Below are 18,807 nucleotides of genomic sequence, written 5' to 3'. Positions count from 1 at the left end.
TTAAGATGATTTATATTCATAATAAGAATTTCACCTTTCAATGTCACTCTTGCGATGTTCAGTATTAAGCACAATCAACCCTAGTTTAATCACTGAATATGTTCAAATCTAAAGTTAAGATTTTGTGTGGATCTGTTTTTCTCTCCGACACACACACACACACACGAGAAATGCACAAGAAAGGAATCCCATCCCAGAGTGAGTCAGATGTGTCATTTTTTCCAACCAGCGTGATTCAAGATAATTTTGGCACAACCATCTTCCATCATAGTGTTGAATCAGGGAGGCCATTTTAGTTTGTTCTGTGGTCTCATGGAAATCAGAAAATGGAAATGTTCCCACAACAGTGAAGCGCCCAAGTCCTTGAACACATGACTCACCCATCCTGTGGATCGTGGTGGAAGAGGGCTGTAACTTGAGCAAATAACTTCAACTTGTGCACCCAAAGCTTTGCGGCAGTTACAACACCGCTGATGGCTAACCCTTCGATTGCTGAAGGAGTGGTGTTACAAAAACCCTTTCATCATGCAATCAAATATGAAATTAATGTTAAGAGAGAACACACACAGTTTTAACCCTTTTGAGGCAAGTTTCCTATGCAATGGCTACAATATTAAGTCCATACAATATTCTGGTCCTTATTTGTGTTTAGTAAATTAAGAGTTAAAAAGCTAAACTTAAGCCAGCCACAAGAACAATACGCAGTTTTATGCCAACAGCAACATTTCCTCTTCCAGCCCTGCCAACCTTCCTCCCCCCCCCGGTCTTTATTTCTCTCTTGGCCACACACTCACTACTTCTTGCAGGAGGTGGTAGTGGTGGGGGGGGTTCTTAAAAACAGTTGCAGCAGTGAGGAGTGCTGGCGAGGAAGGAACACAGAGACAGGGTGTATTGTTTCATCACACAAGGTCCCTGTGTGGCTGTCAGCCCCCTAAAGGAGCTTTAGGCATGATTTGCATGTGCTGAGCATCTGGTGGTGCAAGACACACATCTGGAAAAGAGTGAGGCGGCCAGTGAGGGGCTTGGAACTGTGAGATGAAGAGCTGACACTAAGGAATCCAACAAAGTGTTTTCTAAAGAAGCTCAATACATTGCAGATGCTATTGCCAAAGAAGTTAGTTTTCTATGGGTTTAGCATTTTGGGGATTCTAGAATGAGAGTTATAATTATAGTAGAATAAGCAGATGTTTTTTTTAAGTTGTAGCTGCAGTCTAAAAGTCCTTGAATATATATTTATTTCACTTTAGACATGTTCATAGCTCTGCTACAGTGTTTGGCCGTAATGGCCGATACAAGCGTGTGTAAGTATTGTCAGATGGTCGTAGGGGCGTCTCTAGGCAGACAGAAACAACACTCAGCCACCACATATACACAGTCCCACCCTCAGAGTTTTATGGAGTTTTTCTTAGACTCTAGTCTGGGGTTGGGCTTGCAATCCCACTGACATACACACACTTAACTTGCGCAAAAGGAATTGGGGCAGGAAAATGGATCCTTAGTCAGCACATAAGGGTTTCTTCACCTTAAGTGTCCCCTATTTGTGTTTGATGTAAGAGCCAGGAACAGGTGAAGGCTGGAATTCTATGCCGACGTTGGGGCGTGCCGACCACCATCTCACTGACTAGATAGATACATACCTCATAAAACCCCACCAAAATCCGAACTATCCCTTTAACCTTGGTTCCGGAGTGAGGGGAGTTTCTTCCCATTGGTGCACATAAAGGGGTGTGAGCTGCACATTTCTCTGCGGAACGTGCTGTCTGCACTGTGGCAGTAATTTTGTACGGGAATGGAATGAGTGAGGTCAAAGGTGATTCTTCTGAGGGGAAATAGCTGAAGAAGGCAAGGAGTGACAAGATGATATGATACAGCAACCAAGTAGGCTTTGCTCACAATGCCTGCAAGTAACATCCTTAAACTGAAATGGGACACCATTGTTTAGAACAGGGATTATTAACAGGGATTGTTTATTAGTTATTTCTTGGTGGTTTTGCGTTGCCCTGCAACAGAGGGTGCCAGTGTGAGAGTGGAGAGGAAAGTGCGTGACACGAAGGAAGAGAGAGCGAGAGGTACTGCGAAGGGAAAACAGACAGCCCCTGTGCTTTTGGACATGAAACCCCAGAGTTGCCTCTGGCTCATATTACCAGAATCTGGAGGTGGGACACTGGGAGTGGTGTTGTCAAACTTAAGCAAAACAGTAATACGCACTACCATGACAACCAAGTGTAGAAATATTGATCATGTCATTAAAGAAAAGAAATAAATATAATAGTACTAATTTATTCCCTTTGTGTCTTCCTCTTCAGCATTATGTGTTAAAATAATCCTACATTTAAAAGTTAGTCATAATAGCTTTGCAAGCACATTGTGGTTTGGGTGTGTACTGAACCTTCAATTTTCACATCGGCCCCAGGCTATCCATTATCTTCCCATCAAACACAACTGCAATTGTACCTTGTTTTAAAACGAGACTACAGGTATAGGAACAGAAATCAGCACAGTTTAGAGTAACTTGTATTGGTTCAAGACATTTAATGAGCTTCTTCTTTCAATGTTTGGTTAAGAAAGAGGCAGGTTAGGCCTAGATTAGCTTACAGGACAAACGGATACCCCAACCAAGCTCGTGAAAGCATAGACTGCCGTTTCATGTACTGACTTGTTGGTGGTTTATGGCTTACAAAGAAAGAATCAGAGTGTTGGAACATTTGCAGCTATGACTGGAATGCCCAGGAAGGTATCTGTTCACAACAGATGGGTAGTGAGCCAAAGGGAGGAGGAACCCCCATTATCGCTTTCTTGGATTAATGATTCGAAACAGTTAACAGTGAGTGATTGTCAGACACTGTCCAGACATTGATCACACAGTGGGCTAATCACACACAATCTGTCTCCATGAATGTGTCAAATCTATGGAGTTACTTCACTTTACAGGGGCTGATATGTTGAAACAATTGGGCATCAGTAAGTACACCCAAAAGTAAGCTTTCTGTAACTTAAATACTTTGATTGCACATTGTGACAGCGATGGCCAGACTGAACATGTGAAAGTGTTCCCAGTGTTCCCCGCATCAGTCCGTTTAGATGATTCAGGCTGTGTTGGAAGAACAGAAAGGGGGAGACCATCTCATCTAAAAAACAATTACAAACAAAGTACAGCAAAGTTCCTTACTACGTTACAAACTGCTTTATGGCATGTGATATTTATCCATACACACACAGGGCATTGCTATGGAAACAGCCCTGTAGGTACCTGCCCCCTTGCTTATTATGTTGCTATAACAGCCATCCCAGAATAGTCTCTTTTTTTCTCTCTCCGTCCCTTCCTCGTGTTCGTGACTCACAACTCGCAGTGGAAACCACAATTCAATCTGTCTCTCATTCCCCTTTTTCCCTTTACATTCTTCTCTGTACCAAAGGACCAGCTCGCCTTTCTGAGTCATCAGTGTGTGTTTGTGCGTGTGAGAGCACGCGCTGTGGGGAATTCCAAAATGATTACCAATGATGAGTTACTATGGTGATGGCAAATATCAGGCAGGGTGACCTGTGTGTTGCAAGATAGTGTATCTTAAATACTGCACACTGTCATTGGATGACTGTGATTTCTTTGTACTTAATCTCTCTATGGATACACTTTGCTCTCAGTTGTTACTTAAGGTCAACTTTTTAAATTTTTTTTATAGAAGTCTCAGCTTGCTGTCTGCTTACTCACAGGGCTCACAGTAACATGTTACATACGATGCAACAAACGATGCATGTGGTAATTAAGTTTAAGGTGAACTTTTTTAACATAGTCTCTCTGGTTTAGTTTCAGTTCCATGGTTCCTGATTCATTTGCCAAGAAGATGAAGAAAATTAAATTATCTGTGCTAATTAAATTAAATTAAATTAAATTAAATTAGATTTCAAAAACAGGATGAGGCTATTCCTTAACTTTCACAGCAATTTTACAAGTCAGGAATTTTCCAGTTATAATTAATGCTTCACTGGTTTCAGTTTGTGAGAGAAATAAAGAATGAAAGGGAAAAGCCAGTGAATTTTGACAACGGTAACATTTTTAATTTAGTTCAGACAGTTTGGAAATTGTTAGCGGCAAAATGAAATGAAAGAAAGTGAAAGAAAGCAGCAGAATGGTCCCTTTAGGCATTATATGATTAGATATTATATTACGTGATTATAATTACTGATGCATAATCTACACGCAGCATTTTATTGTTGTAGCAGGTTGAGGTGGAGTGAATGTTAAGTACTTAATATGTTGTTAGGTAGTTTAATCATAAATCATCCAGTAGCATTCACTAAATGCTACTGAATTACATGATAACGTTCCACCACTGATAATAAAGAAAATATTCTACTTCTCCAGGTAGTAATAACCATTATGCAAAGATAATTGTGCAGTGTGGTATTTTTTGGTGTTAATGAATCAGGTAAATGAAGCTATGTTTATTTGCATGAAACCTTATTAAACTACATCCTTAGACTATGCAGCTTACTGAAAACATTCTGTAAAAAAAAAGTTGACATTGAGGTTATTCATTTCCAAACAGTAATTCTATGCCTTTTCTTTTTGGTTACCCTATATTATTAGCCTGGTTGACACCAGACCCTTCTCAGTTGTAGCACACATTGATTGTTCATGTATTGTCCAAGTCTTGTTTGCACTGTCTATATTGTTGTTTTTCGTTGTTTGTATCTGGCTAACCCATACTAATGTCCTGTACCTATGTTTTTGTCCTCATGTGCTGTAACTGTATTGTTGTTTTAGCTGTCTGTATCTGTCTAGTCCATGCAGATGTCCTGTACAAATGTTTCTGTCCTTATGTACTGTAAGTTATGTTTAATTTTTTATGTTTCTGCAGAACCTGCTGGAAACCAGTTTTTAAACTGAGTCAGGCCCGTTTATATTGTAACTTAATGTTACTTTTAACTTTCCTGTATAATAAATGAAAGAAAGAAAGAAAGAACTGAGAGTGGGTCTTGGCAAGCTTCATTCACAGCCCATTTCCAAAGGGGCGTCACCAACGGACGCCGCTCAAATGCCTCTGGGCGCAATTGGATAGTCCTTTAACCAATCAGACCAACAATCCGAGTGACGTAGCAGTGACAGCCACAGATATATATAAAGGCTAGATGTCTTACGGCAGAGTCTAACGTCATCACCGGCGGCCATCTTGTCACAGGCAAGCTTTCTTGCGGGCCCTGTGGTACCTGATGTAAGGTGAGTGATCTGCACAAACACAAATACTCTTATCTCGCTGAAATCTTGACGGATTTACAAACGGTTTGGTTTCTTACAAACGTTATTAACGTGGCTATAATTCTGGATGCTTGAACATGTTGAAATTGCAGCTTTTCTTTTCAAAAAACGACTTAATCGTGCAGCATACTTGCGCAAGTTATCAAGGCTGAGACCACAATGGAGCTGTTCAATTATATAGGTTTTACTGACACCTATAACGATTTTATGACAACTAATCTTTTGTCTAAATTACAATCTTTGTGGATGTGGTTGTAGTTATTAGCTGGCTAATAACAAGAACCTGTGAGTGTGGTTGTAGTTATTAGCCTAGCTGGCTAATAACAAGAAGCTTTGAGTGAGACCTAGTAGCAGCTAACGTTACAGTTTAGGTACTACCCAGCAATTTTACATTAGTGGGAGGGGCAGAATTGCTCTTTCTTTTCAATATAACTTAAGTTGCACATGATTTCCAATCGGTTTGGTTTGTTAAAAACATCTTACATTATGATACAGGAAATTGCTGTCTTTATAAGAGAAGATGCCAGACTTTTGTGCAGCCTACGGATGCTCCAATCGCCGGAGTCTCAAAACGAGACCCCGTGGGATCACCTTTCACCTGTAAGATATGACAATATTATGATGATATTTGGGATAATCGTTAGTTACTTAGTGGATGTATGTACAATACAGGTCCTGTTACACAGGAACAGCGGGGCTATGACATAATAGTATTACAAGATTGTTGTTGACCCAAGGCTTTTTAGAAATTTGTTTACACAATCGCTGAATGTTTCTTTTGGACACCTTTTTATAACTAACTTAAATAGTTTAGTGTGGTTGTCTTATTCTAAAGAACATACATGCATACATGATGCATACATGCACACATGCATACATACAATTACCCCAAACATATGATAATTTAGGTGTGTATTTTTGTCCTTACCGTTAATGTTGAAAAAAGGAAAGGGTTGGAAATGTTGACAATAATTTATATATCTTGGTACATTTCTCACGTTTTTAAGGTTTCCCAAAACCGGAAAGATGAGGAGGCAGTGGGAACTTGCCCTAAGAAGGGACGGTTTTGTTGTCTCTGACAGAACACTGCTCTGCAGTGAGCACATCAGGAGTGAGGACTTTGACAGAACGGGGCAGAATGTCCGGCTTAAAGATGGTGTTGTGCCAACCATTTTCAACTTTCCAGCTCATCTTTAAAGGGTATGTGTATCATTGACCAACAATAATTCAAGGTGTATAAGACTGATATATCAATATGTGATTAAATGTCACTTTAGTTTTTGTTACTGCAAGTTATATAATGTGTTTGTTGTTGTTTATTACAGCACATTTTTAGACAAAACGTCTTTACTTATGTTTATTTTAGCTGGTAGCAACAAGAAGCACAACCACCTCTAGAAGAGCAGAAGACAACCTGCCAATGGATTTGTCTCAGGATGCACCTCAACCTGATGTTGTGAGTATTTGCATGTGGAATGTCAAACAAATGAGAGCATCATATGGCTTATTATATTAAATCCTTTATCTTGGTGTATCAACTCATACACTTGAATGAATAAACGTGTGAACATTGAAACTACACCCAAGGGTAGGCAACCTTTTCAATCAAAAGAGCCAACCCAGAGTTGGGACCAGTAAGCAGAGCTGCTGTCTGTTTAAAATCCTCCTCCTCACCTATAAAGCTCTTCATGGTCAGGCCCCTTCATATCTTAAAGAGCTCATAGTACCCTATTACCTTTTTTTAGAATACTACGTTCTCTGAATGCAGGGCTACTTGTGGTTCCTATAGTCTCTAAAAGTAGAACAGGAGCCAGAGCCTTCAGTTACCAAGCTCCTCTCCTGTGGAACCAGCTTCCAGTTGTGGTTCGGGAGGCAGACACCCTCTCCACAATTGAGAGTAGGTTTAAGACGTTCCTCTTTGATAAAGCTTATAGTTAGGGCTGGATCAAGTGAGTCCTGAACCATCCCTTAGTCATGCTGCTATAGGCCTAGTCTATCGGGGGATTTCTCATGGTGCACTGAGCTCCTCTCTTCCTCTCGCTCTCTTTCTGCACTCATTCATGTCCCATTAATGCATGTTACTAACTTCACTTCTTCCCCGGAGTTCTTGTGCTTTCTCGTCTCGCAGGTTCTCATGGATCCTAGTGGAGCCGCCTGCCATGGTCCTGCTTGACTGCCATTGCCAATACTGTTGTTGCTGTGCACCTGTCTCTCTCTCTCTCTCTCTCTCTCTCTCTCTCTCTCTCTCTCTCTCTCTCTCATGTCTTGCTCATGGTGGTACTGTTGAGTCTCTGTAAATAATGTTATAAGGAGTTCGGTCTAGACCTGCTCTGTTTGAAAAGTGTCCTGAGATAACTTTTGTAATGAATTGGCGCTATACAAATAAATTGAATAGAATTTTTTATCTCTATCCTCCATGTGTATACCTCCACAGTAGTGTAGTTCTCTTTACAGGGTGGGGATTTCCCCGATGCCTCGGGATCCCCCAGTCGGAGCTGGTTAATGTGGCCCGGGAAAGGGAAGTTTGGGGTCCCCTGCTGGAGCTGCTACCCCCCGCGACCCGACCCCGGATAAGCGGATGAAGATGGATGGATGGATGGATATTCATATTATAAAAGTATATATATATATATATATATATATATATATATATATATATATATATATATCTCATGTTGCCATTATGTACACTGAGTTTTAGTAGCCTATATATTGATTTAACATAAATACCTTGTGCGTGTGTATATTCATTGCACCTATCTGTTTTGTTTAATGCTATTTTCATATGGAAGTCCATGTTATAATTATTCATAAGTATGCAGTGTCATAACTACATCTCTGACGTTTATAACAAACCAAACCGTTTGAAAATCAGTAGATAATTGAGCAAGTTATGGTTATTTAAAAAGTACATGCACCATTAAAACACAATGTTACGAGTGAGCGAGCTGACTGTGGCAAGATGGCCGCCAGGTGCTGACGTCGACCTCCATTGGCCAGCAGTGCGGACGAGACATCTAGCCTTTATATATATATCTATGGTGACAGCAGCATCAACGGGTTGCTGCGCTTCGATGTTGAATGTAAACAAAAAGCTGCTTGCCATCGCTGCGCTATCGTCATCTTGTAAAGCCCGCCTCAACGGTTGTGATTGGTGCCTCGATTTGGAAAAATTGGAAATGGGCTTGAATGGGCTCTTGGCCAGACTGACTTGGAGAGCAAATCTGAAATTTGCCGGAAGTTCGTCAGGGTTTTCCCAGGCTACTATATTATCGAATTGCATGTTATTATATGGTATTGTATAACATTACATTAAACTTCTGATTATAATAGCATGCACATTTGAGGGGATCTAGGGAAAACAACAACCTGTGGGGTCAATTATTTGATCAACATTTCTCAGCAATGCAGACAAGAAATGATAGTTACAAAAATCCAACTGATGTGTGGAACCCAGAGAGTTTATGTTAAGTATTCACATACAAGAAATGAAAGATAACATCAACACAAAAACTGTTTTTTGTTGTGTTGCTCCTACTGAGTTAAGCTCTCTGAGCTGAGAGAGCCGATGCTGCAGGGGATCATAACTTGCATTCGTCATCTTTATACCGGAAATGATGGTTTATTTTTATTTTTATGTTTCCCTGTTCATGTGAAAGAGAGATCCTAATCTCAATTAGTCTATATGTTTAAATAAAGGACAGGAACTCAAGTGCTATTAAAATAAACAGTCACAAGACCAAGAGTAAACAGCAGTAGAAAGATATGATCAGTGTCGCTTTATGCTAATTTATTTTGCAGCCTTTTTGACGCATCTTCAGCAATAGTCCATTCATTCATTTATAAAGAACAAAGAATAAAGAAAAGATGAATCTGAAGTAGATTTCCTTTGACATTCTTCGACACTGACAATGCCTCTTTGACAGTGTTTGTGTGTCTGTTTTTGGCAGTCGCAATATTGACAATGTTGCATTGTGTAAAAAAAATCTAATGAAGTTGGTATACAAAGAACTCTTCTATCTGCACACAATCAGGTTTGCGTAGTGAGTGCCTGCTTTTAACAATAATCTTGACTTAAGACTTTTAAGTTAAATATTTTTAAGCAAACACAAATGCAGCAAACAAGATCAGTTTCAGTGAAAGCGGACACTTTGAATAGGTTTGCTGTTTATGTGAATCTGTACTCAGTTTGCTATTACTGCCGATGAAAGTAATACTCCTCATGCTTTCATTACAGACGTGATATATAAATCCTACAGACGCCAGCATTTTGAAAATGTGACACATGCATGGTTACACCTTATAGTGCAAAATAAATGTTGTAGTCACCTGTAGTAAACTTTGAGTTACATTATCAAGTGTGTTTGGATTAAAACCCTTCTATTGTATCTCATGTTCTTACAAATTATCTTGATGACTCATACAAACAGGCCTTGAAAAAAGGACACTGTCTGCATTGTCTGAATTTAGGAAAGAATTTCAGTGGATAATTGTGACATTTTGCAAGTTTAATAAAAGGATTTTCTCTCTTTTGAATCCATCCTAACCTTTATCAGCTGTTTTCAACTATTGAAAATTCCTTTGGGTTAAAAACTCTATTGAAATGTGTTCAGATAGTCTCTTGTGTCTGATTAAACCTGCGTTACACAATCAAATGTGCAACTCCCACCCATATGTCTCTTATGCCGATAATGGGCAGTAGCTTTGATAGAAATAGGAAGAAATAATCATCATATCCAAGTGTGGTGTCATTTTTCTTTAATTGTATCACAAGTTACAGTTTTGCTCAAGCCAGTGCTATGTGACTTCCCCTATCCTGCGGGAGACATTAATCATACACACACAGTCACACTTCCACAAGCAAGCATACGCAGGCACACACACTCTCACACACACACACACACACACACACACACACACACACACACACACACACACACACACACACACACACACCACACACATTCAACCGTCCATCCCCATCTAATCCTCTAGTTTTCCTCTCCTCTACAGTCTGAGCTGTCCTGTTTTCATTGTAGTCATGGGCCGTGAGTCATTGAGCCTCTGAGCCAAGCTATTTGTGCTGGTTCACACTAGCTGACACACCTAGCACCAGGAAGCACACCCATTCCCACATATCCTTGTATTCAACTAGAGTGATCTGCGACAAAGCGGTGACAGTCAAAGCGGATCGAGTTTGTAAAAGTATGGACTGCATGTGCAAAATATTTAGGAGATCTCCCCTTCAGGTTCTCAAAGCTCATTCTCCAACTCTACTACTTTACTACTCTACGTTATTTGTTTATCTTGAACTTCAACTCCTGCTGTGGATTGATTTAGATTTAATACAGGTGAATACAGGCGATAAGTAATCAAGGCGTTTATCTGGAGTCACCTCATCAGTGTAAGAATGAGCTTTTAAGTAACAGTGAAAGCACGTAAATATGCTAATTCTGAATAGTAAAGAACACACAGCAACGACAGTGTTTACTGTGGGGTTGTTATGTGACCTGAAAGACCAAAAAGACTGCAGAAAGGTTATTGAGCAGCAAACAGTTTAGGCAGGCCTTCCACTGTTTACATGTGCACACATTAGGAGTTGTCTGTCTGGAAGCACTATTTGTTCTAAGCTGAAACTGTTCTTCAAAGGCAACAACAGCCACACCTTAGTGGCAAAAAGCCATCATGCGTAGAGCTGAGCAAACAGATGCAGTAGCAGAACACTGTGTGAAGAGGATTATGATCCTTTTCACCCATTAATAGCAAGTGGACACTACAGAACTTAAGTCCTGATTTTTAGACAGTTTTTGGAGCTGTGTGAATTATTCAAAAACGCGGGACGAGAGGCTCGCTGGTGCCTCGCAGACACATTCCAGATATCTAGCAAGCAACACATACAGTAAAGTTACAGGTGACCCCTTCCCCTGGTTTCCCCTTAGCCTGTCTTCTGCTCTCCAAAAACAGACATCCAAAAATCCTGTCTTGCGTATGGTATTAAGTCATGTCACTTCTTGCACGTGTTTTCATAACAAAATATAACAAAACGACTAAACTCGAGAATTCCTCCTGGTGAAAGATCTAGTATGTGTGAGCCCCTGTCGTTGGTCAATCAGGTAGTGTTTAAACAAGACAGCAAGTTGTGTAGTGTGAACAGTACAGCGAACTGGAGACTTTAAAAGTCTTATAGTAGGCACTTAGCTTAAGGCCCAGACACACCGAGCCGATAATTGGCCGTCGGACAGTCTGGTGAGGTCAGTGACTCGAGTCTCTTCGGTGTGTTCCGTGCCGTCGTCGGTCGGAGGGGCCGTCAGCCTTCATTTTGGCCGATTTGACATGTATAATCGGCGGGGCGGGCACTGCTGGCAGTCGGACTCAAATGACCCATCTGATTGGTAGAGTGCTAACCCGGAAACGGGGAGCGGAATGAGCATGACTAGAGTCTCTCAAAATCTGACGAAAAACTTTTAAACTGACCTTTGTCGATCTGAAATGAAGACAGATTCAGCAACTGCATGGCCTATTTCTCGCTTAAAATGTTTTCAGAAACATGTTTTGGTGAACTATTTTAGTACAATCTGAGATCGTATTTTGAACAAGCCGCCATGACAGTCTGTCTTTGAATTTCCGGAGAAACCAGACCCGCGTTCATCCAATCAGCTGCCGGTTTTCAATTTTGGGTGACAATACAGATTAGCGATGACGTATTACGTCTCATTGCTTTGGTGTGTTCCAAGGCACTTTTTTGACCAACTCGGGGAGAATGATCAGTCCAACTGCCTTTTCTGCCGAGGGTCGGCCGTCTGGTCAGTGTGTCTGGGCCTTTAAGCAACACGGTTGAAAGGTGCTAGAGGTTTTCTTTAAGAAAAGACATAATGTGGAGAATATAAACGATCCCTGCAGTCAATAAAATGAGAATAGAATAGAATGCCTTTTATTGTCATTGTATCATTAAAAGTGTACAACAAAATTAAATTGTTTAGAACTTTCTGAGCCCTACAGTAATGTGCTTTAAGTTGGAAGCATTTTACTGTCCTTTAGCATTGTTTTTTTTTAAACACTGTTGCAATCCAAAGAGTAAAGCAATATACACATACAGAGTTCTTTCGGATATCTGCTTATCTTGCACATAGTTGGGATTATTTCTTCACTTTTATCTCAGCATGCACACAATTACAGATAAATACACACATGCACGCACACACAAACAGTGGGGCTTCTTCTTTTTGTGGGAGAACTGCACCTTGTTTTTGAGAAAACTAAATCAGAGCTGTCTTGTCTCATGGTGGTGTAATATTAAAGTATGTGTGTGCACATATACGAGCGTCTGTGTCTGTGTGCCACTCCCTGTTCGATCCCTGCAAAGCCACACAGTAACTTCCTCTGTGTTTGCTCTACGCCTTGCATGTTTGATATTTCACCTCACGGGTGTGACATGTGTTCCAGGAGGTTGCTTCATTGACACTGAACATTGGTGAGAGAAGTGAACAAGCAAGTAACAACAAGTAATGGATCAACTGTTGAACTTGCTACTTAAAAGTTGTGGATAAATGTTTGAAACATAAGGTTGACGGAAATAGTTGAAATAGCTAAATAATGCATGAATGGTTTAAAAGCTAAAAGTAATGGATAGATGGTTGAAACAGTTAGCTAAAAGTAATTGATAAAATAGCTAGCTAAAAGTAATGGATAAATGGTTGCAATAGTTAGCTAAAAGTAATTGATAAAATAGCTAGCTAAAAGTAATGGATCAAAAGTTGAACTAGTTAGCTAAAAGTGATTGATAAAATTGCTATCTAAAAGTAATGGATAAATGGTTGAAATAGCTAAAAGTAATTGATAAAATAGCTAGCTAAAAGTAATGGATAAATGGTTGCAATAGTTAGCTAAAAGTAATTGATAAAATAGCTAGCTAAAAGTAATGGATCAAAAGTTGAAATAGTTAGCTAAAAGTGATTGATAAAATTGCTAGCTAAAAGTAATGGATAAATGGTTGAAATAGTTAGCTAAAAGTAATTGATAAAATAGTTATCTAAAAGTAATTGATAAAATAGCTAGCTAAAAGTAATGGGTATATATATATTATACTATCGTATACACATACTGTATGTACTGTACATGCATACTCACATGTAAACACGTTGACATTCATCCATATACACACTTATGTCTGTACATAGTATAAAAATGTTTGTTTACCTTGTTCATCTTTGTTGTCCTTGTTATGTATATTTCTGTGTGTACTTTGAGAGCAAAAAAAAGCCAGAGTCAAATTCGTTGTATGTCCTCATACAAGTAATTTAAAGCTGATGCTGATTCTCTGTGTAGACTGAAACGTGTGCAGCCACAGTATTGTGAGAGAGGAAAACTGAAACATAATTCAGTAGGCTCATGCCTTCAATGTATTCTTAAGATAATTGAAATAACAGTAAATACACACTTTGCCTTTTGTATGTAAGTAAAGGACTCTCTCCTTAGTCATTTTTGTTAATGATAACTTTGTGTCAGTTTGTGTGCGGTAGTTTAAATGCTGTAATAACATGTTTATGTCATTGTCTGTGACATGATACCCATGTGGTGTTACTCTGTACTTCATTCTTACTCTAAAATGTAAAACAAAAAAGGATAATTTTTTTTAAAGCAGTTTTATTTGTGTTTAAATAGATTAAAAAAATACAAGAAGTTAAGAAGAAAAAAAAGATACAGTTGGGTTTGACTGCTGCGCTGATCATTGTGTAAGAATTTATGCAAGGCAGTTAAAGGCTGCCTCTTGTGCATGGGTGTCACTTGGGTATAGTGAGGTGCGTCACATGCCTTGAACTAACTTAAAACAGTCAAAACGTTTATATCATTATTACTGGTAACAAAGATGAATGACAAAATATCTAAAGCTATGCCTTGCTTGAATAATATATGATATGGCTCAAACAATATCTTCTCAGTCACTGCTAGTTGCTTACTTTGAGAGTAGGCTAGCCTACTTTTGATAAAAGCAGTTTCCAAAGCACTGACTGCTGCTAAAGGTTTGGTGATAAATGTAGGTTATTATGGACATTTAATGTAGATATTTTATAATAAATGAACATGTCTTTCAATTTTTTAAGCAGAAGTTACTTTTCATGTTGCAAGTCATCGGAGCCCTCTATGTGCAGCAGTGGGTGGTCCCACGGCTGCTGAGAGCCACTCCCTTGCACCGGTCCCCTCCCATGCCTATCGCCCTTCTTCTGCAAACCAGGAGCCCTACCCAGCTCCCTGTCCAACCACTGTGCTCAGCCAAGAGGAGCAGCCACACAGAAAAAAAGTTTAAATCAACTCAGCGCAGAGGAGGGAGGGAGAGACGGGGGAAGAAAACGCCCTGGAAACTTGGTTGGTCGAGTAATAGGAAAAGAGTGACAGAATCCTAACAGATTGCGAAGTTGTGACTGGAAGAAGTGCTTTTCTTGGGCTGGGGAGAAGGGGACAGGACACGTTTTCAAGGATGCTCACGCTGATCTGAGGCTTCTTGGGCGCTCAGACTGCGCACAGGTAAAGATGCACTTTTTTCTTTTCGAAGATTGAAGTAAATGCTTTTTAAATCTGTGTTTTAACATTTTGTTGCCAGCTGTGCTTTGCTCCAAATTGAATTGTGCTGTAAAAATAGCAAATCACTTAATAATAACTTGGTTTAAAGTTCAAGCAACTACTTGCAAAATCCAACATATTTCAACAGACTCTTGTAGAAAGTGTGTTTAGGCCTAAATGGTAAGATTACAGTGACTTTGTCCTACTTTATTACATGTGGTTATCTTCTGTGGTATCCTATGGTTTTTCCTAAAGGGAGGTTTCGCTATAGGGAAGTTTTGTATGAAGAGAAAACATGTATTATTACTTGTGTTTTTAGTAAAGGTGCAACGTGACAGTGATTCTGTGTGAGTACTGATTTAAAATAGTGAAAGACACAAGAAGTGGGTGTGTACCCACAGCCACCACATGAATGCAGAGGACTTGACTGGAGTTGCGCACTTCACTTTTCTTTTAATTGCATACAAAGCTTGCTATCCAAGGTGCATATGAGTGCTGAAGCCACTGTTGTAGAAAGAATATAGGGTATCTCCATATGCTTTTAGTCAAGAAATAAGAGATAACCAAACTATCTCTACTTGTATTGTGACTATTGTGCAATGTGGATGTCCTTTGAAAACACATAATCTCTAGTCTTTGAGATAGCAATGTTTTTACAGCACTGGAATATTCCACACACTAAATGGAAGTTGAATAGTAGAAGCAGTGTAAAGATAAAAAAATTCTGGTTGTTGTGCTGATGTTACTGCTCAGGTGTTTCTCTTATCTATCCAATGCCCTTTGCTGAGACTGTGAAGTTTAAAATGTAGCCTAAAGGTAATTCTCTATGAAAGCCTGCAGCAACAAGCTTGGGTGTGGATTCCTCTCTTTCACCTTCCTCCACCCCCACCTTTTTTCCCCCTCCCTCCCTTCTTGCTTCGCTGTCTCCTCATAGAGGCACACCCTTTACAGCCAAAAAAAAGAAGAAGAAAAAAAACCATACATGCTGCAGACGGCCGTCGCAGTGTGTCCCTCTTAACACATTCAAAGGTCCTTCATGGTGTTTCCAGGGCGTTTCAGCAAAATTAAAAGTACTGATCATAACTTTTTCTCTGCTTACTCACTGCGTTGTAAGGTGCTGTACAATTATCAGTCATATGGAACAATGAAAATCTCACATTTGACATTTTTTTAAATGCAGTCTGCTTTTGTGGAATGCGGCAAACACGTCAGATGGTCTTCATTTGATATAAATCACTTTTTAAACAAGGCATACCTCATTCCCAGCTAGTGTTATGTAAGATAAAGTTGGCAACTATCACTGCTGCTTTGTACTGAGGCATGTTTGTTTCTTATGACTTACGTTTTAAAAATTTTGGACAGAGAGAGATTTCTCTGTCTTTATTTTACCTCGGGTCTCTTAACCTGGGCGCCTGGCCAGGGTGTGCAGGGGGGAAAGCAGGGAGGGGTAAGGAGGGAGGAAGACGGGGGAAGAGAGTCATGGAGTGAGGGGGGATGGGTTGAGTGGGGGTGAGGAGGGGAGTAATGGAATGTAGTGGTTTGGAAAGACAAGCTAATTGAAACCAGGTTTGAGGCATAGAGGAAGGAGCTTAGACTTCGCACTTTTGGAGAAAGAGAGAAACGCACTCTATCTGCCCAAAAAGTTGAGAGAGATTTATTTTTCTACATGCGTACATATTCAAAGCATAAGTGCCATCTTTCCAGTTGCGGTTCAAACTAGAATCATCACATATAGTCTTGCCTGCATTTGTTATGATGTATTTGTTTAAGTTGAGGTAAAGGTTGAGGAAAAAGCAGACCAGATGTGATCCTTTGTTGAAAGTCAAATTGCTTGGTGTGGAGTTGCCTGTCATCCACTGCTCCGTCTTGCCACACCCAAAAATCATTTCAGTGTAGGGAGAGCTGCTGTTTGCGCCACTCTACACAGTCTATTCTACAATGCGCACTTACTCATGTTGGGTGCCTCGTAGTTGTAAATGTCTGGCATTTCTCAAATTGCCCTTGTCAAGGTGATTGATTGTGACACAGACTGCTTGAAGAACCACACGGTGACACAGGGCTAAAAGGTCTTTGGGTAGTAGGTTGTCATTTAAGCTATAATATGTTAAAATAATTCTGTTTTACTTGGTGATAATATGGCACAAAGTACTGTATTACATATACAGGTGTAGAGTGTTGCTGCAAGCAAGGGTATGGACTTACACAAACATATTACATATGAAACAAATATTTCAAGCGCTGAAACTTTCAAAACTGGTTCCTGACTGCCTGCAGCTAAAACGTTTGTCGGGTTAACAGGGCCTCATCTTGGCCTGGGACGTAGACTGTTTGTCTAAATACTTGCACTGTCTACCAATGCAGCAGTACAGAGACTACATTATGTTGTCACCTGGCAGACATTTGGAATTCCGAAAACCCTCACTGAAATTTTGAAGAAGCTTTATTGCTTAGTCATTAGCCGACATTGGGTTAGGGTCACGCTGATTTTGTTGCACTTGCCACCCATGTGACAAACAGCATCTTTACTTGCCTTAAGAAAAGAACATGCGTCATGACTGTTTGGAGTCTTACCTCCATCATGTTGAGATATTTTTCACAGAGGCACTATATATTCTTGCCATGTTGACTGGCAGTACAGACGAGGTGTTATTCAGCTGTGCCAGTGTGAAACGGAAAGAAACTGGTCTCGAGCACACTTCCTCTTCCATTTCCTCATGGGTTTGTTGGGTGGGTGGTTGGAAGGGGGGACAGCAAGGAGAGGCAAAAAAGGGAGGTGGATGTTATGAATAAGCTAAAAGAAGGGAGGGTGGTTGCAATCAAACCATAGCTTATTTTTTTTTAACACTTGGCATTCATTTTAAAGCAAAGCTCGGCTTTTGGACATTCTGCAGTTGCCAGCAGACACTCTGAAGTCCCACCCTAGGAATTGGTTAAATAAAACAATAGCAAATTTGTAGATGCACAACTGAGGAAAGTTTAGTTTTCATACAGCTGCAAATAAGCAGCTAACTGTAGTGCGAGATTTAAAAAAAAGTCTTTCTAGGCAATCCACCCAACAGCCACTCCCTTCTCATCCATCCACTGCTGGGTTGGGATGTTTCATCATGTTGTCAGTATACCCTGTGGCACACATATCATTAGCATTGCCTGCCTTGTTGTTGAGAAATAGTGATTTAAGAAATATGATGAGACAGTCATCACAGGTCACACACGGTACCTCTGTAAGTCACACCCATGCACATGCATGCAATTCAGACGTTTACTGTAGCTTCAAGCTTGGTGGGGCTTCTGCAATCATGGGATTTAGAAAGGGTGTGAATCATTTTTCTGATAAGCCGATAACGTTCACCACTGCTCTGCCAGACATCTGATATACAAATCCATCCAAAAACACTCAATCTTACATGATGGTTGCCTTACTGAACAGTCTACCTGCCCCCAACTACTTGTCTGACCTATGCCCCAACCCCCACTAACACTGTTATGTGCAAGGAATGACACGCGGCATCTGTTACAAAAACTCTATTTGGAATGAGGCTGCCAAAATGTCAGGTCAAAAGGGCTTGGAATGTAAATTTGGAAATACAGTACATTCAGCTTTGTTTAGGTTTTCTTTATCTGTCAGAAGAAACTTAAGCATGACAATCATCACAATCCAACACTATCTTGCTCTAAACAACTCTGCACTACTCTGGTGTGGTAAATGCTGGTATGAATACATATCCTAACACTGTGCCTATGCTTCAAGCTTTACAGCTAAGGAAGTATTATGACTATATATACATTCTGCTGCTATGGTTGCTATGTAGCCCTCCTTTTAACCTTCTTGTCTCCTGCTCCATGAATGGACTTGCATTTGTTCTTGTTCAAACAGCAGCTGTGGAAGACAAACTTAATCAAGTTGAAGTTGGGCAGTTATATGCCATGGCCTATATAAAGTTGCTATGGATGTCTGTAAATCTCACTTGATATCTTCTTGATGTGGTAGAACT

At 40.0% G+C, this 18,807-nt stretch overlaps 1 protein-coding gene across 1 annotated transcript in view; it reads left to right on the top strand.

The window, feature by feature from the left end:
* Window positions 1-14,578: 14,578 nt before the first annotated feature.
* ahnak (AHNAK nucleoprotein) overlaps window positions 14,579-18,807 on the top strand; it is a 28,492-nt gene continuing 24,263 nt past the window's right edge. The window contains 1 exon segment of the mRNA XM_078260527.1: window positions 14,579-14,779. The gene's annotated coding sequence lies outside the window, so the exon portion shown is untranslated.

The sequence above is a fragment of the Sander vitreus genome, chromosome 10 (assembly GCF_031162955.1).
Source record: "Sander vitreus isolate 19-12246 chromosome 10, sanVit1, whole genome shotgun sequence".
NCBI classification, from domain to species: Eukaryota; Metazoa; Chordata; class Actinopteri; order Perciformes; family Percidae; genus Sander; species Sander vitreus.
The sequence above is the reverse complement of the archived record's forward strand: the minus strand, read 5'-3'. Positions and strand labels throughout refer to the sequence as shown.